This window comes from Penaeus japonicus, unplaced genomic scaffold (assembly GCF_977035675.1).
Source record: "Penaeus japonicus unplaced genomic scaffold, GWHDUDI00000001_assembly GWHDUDI00000012, whole genome shotgun sequence".
NCBI lineage: Eukaryota > Metazoa > Arthropoda > Malacostraca > Decapoda > Penaeidae > Penaeus > Penaeus japonicus.
In genome coordinates, this window is record NW_028234414.1 from 35119051 (window position 1) to 35121550 (window position 2500).

Here is a 2500-nt window from a genome sequence, read left to right on the forward strand (position 1 = left end):
TTGTGCTACTGATTTTCTTTTGGGTTTAAATTGTAACATGAAATATTACCTATTAGAATACAATCATTTTCTCATTCACCAAGTGTCGGAGAATCGACCGCTGTTTATATCTAATTCTTAGTCATTTGTTGAATAATGAACATTATCAACATGTGTACTTGACTAACACAGCCGTCTCTAATATCTTACTTTTGAAACTGATTTCATGGATATGTGAAGAGAGAATATATGATATATGCACACACACACATATATGTATATATATATATATATATATATATATATATATATATATATATATATATATATATATATATACACATACACGTATATATGTGTTATACACTACTATAATCATATATTTAAAGTATCAGTCACGGAAACAGATGTGTTAGAGAAATCCATGTTTTCATTTTTTTCGATAGCCAAGAACTATGATTGAGCTTAATATCTTGCCTAATGTGGGATATTACCTATACTCATCAAAACATAGTATCAATAGTATTACCTAAATTGAGGCTTTGGACGACACTACATAAATATAATTATTCCTTTTTACTGAATATTTCTCTTCTGATTTTCTTCAATTCGTGTGATGAATGTTTAACATACCGTACTGTATATTAAAACAATACAAATGGTGCAGGCCTCTTTATGAATATTTCATTCCAAAAAGAAAATCATATAAATAGTTGTCCTGTACCTTAATGCTTCAGTGACATGCCTACAAAGACGCTATATCTATGTATTTTACAAATGTGCTCTACATTGCTATTGCTATTCTTATAGTGAAATTAAAACAATACTAGTAGCATGAGCAATAACTATAATACTCATCACCCTGCTATTACTAACCAGAACAAATAAAACCAACATGAAAAAGTACCAAACTCATCCAAAAAAAAAAAAAAAAAGTAAATCGCGAATGACGTAATATATAAAAAGAACGAAGTGAACCTATTCTTTGCTATTTGCATAAAAAAGAGAGAAGTATCATTAGTATATACATTTGCAAAAGAGGGAGTAGGAAAAAAAAGTTAAGATTACACAGACATGAATCATACATATGTATAAATAGAAGGAAGATATCAAAACAAACTTGTACCTTAGGAGCCCCTGGCACTTGGTCAGGCAGCGTCGGGCCGGCGTGGGGGGTATCACTCAGCACCTGGGCACACGCGGGGGGAGAGAGGACAACAGATAGAGACACACATCCACAGCAACAGCAACAAACACAGCGACGACGACCATCACCATCGCGTTGGAAGAGGAGATGGGGGGGGGGGGAGCGTCATCGAAAGCCATGAGGAAGGAGGGGGTGGGGGGTAGGGGAAGGGGCTGGAAGGGGAGGACGGGGAGGGAAGGAGGAAAGAGGAAGAAAGGGGAGTAGGGAGGGAGGAATTAAGGGGTGTGGGAGGAGTATAAGAGGAGGAGAAAGAGAGAGGAGAGGAGGGGGATTGTGACCAAGGAAGAGGGAGTTAGGGGAGTGAAGCACCAGGGAAGAGGAGGAAGGGGGATTATTAAGGGGGGAGAGGGAGGAAAAATAACAAGAGAGTATGAGACAGGAAAGAGATGAGGGACGGGAGAAGGAATAAAGGAGGAAATGAAGCGGTAGTGTCGTGGGAGGAGAGTAAAGAGAATGAAAATAGGGAAGAGGGGAGAGATGATCAGAAGAAATGGAAAAAAAGGAAAAGAGAAGGAGGAAACAAGTGGAGGAGGTCGAGAAAACGAAAGTAAAGAAAGAGAAACAAGAGAGAGTTGAGGCAAAGAAGATCTCTCTCTCTCTCTCTCTCTCTCTCTCTCTCTCTCTCTCTCTCTCTCTCTCTCTCTCTCTCTCAATCCTCTCCTCTCCTCCTCTCCTCTCCTCCAAGGGTGGGGGAAGGGGTACTCTCTTTTCATCCTCCTCTCTAGCAAGGAAGGGGGGAGGCAAGGATCGGTGCTGTTAGCGAACTGGAGTAAGGAGAACGTTAGTAAAGTGAACATTTAAATACATACATGGACATACATTGAACAATGGCGATGGTGTGCGGTTTAAAAAAAAAGGCATGCTTATATACAAATGTTGATCTTGGCTCATAGATATATTTCGCAACATGCATGAGCGCTGTGTCCTGCAATCTGTCATGCACTGCAGCACAGGACTTGGGTCGTGGGTGAACGTGGGTGAAAGATCATGTGATTGGAGAGATAAAAAGTGGGCGTAGATTAGAGAAGTAAAAAATGTGGATGAGGTTTTGTGTTCTTGAATGAATCAAAGATCAAGAATAGGTGGAAGGTTATAAGAGACCAGATTATCTATATGACTGTCTCAGCGAGGAAAGAGATAATTGGCAGTGTCTGCAACGCACTTCAATTATCTCTGCTTGTAAGCGCTATCCATCACATAATAATCCGTAGGCATTTTTACAAATTGCTAAAATGTAGCTATGTAAATTACAGCTACTAAAATCGCCTACAAGGATTCTCGAACCAGGAGCAAAAAAAGAAAGAAAAAAAGTGA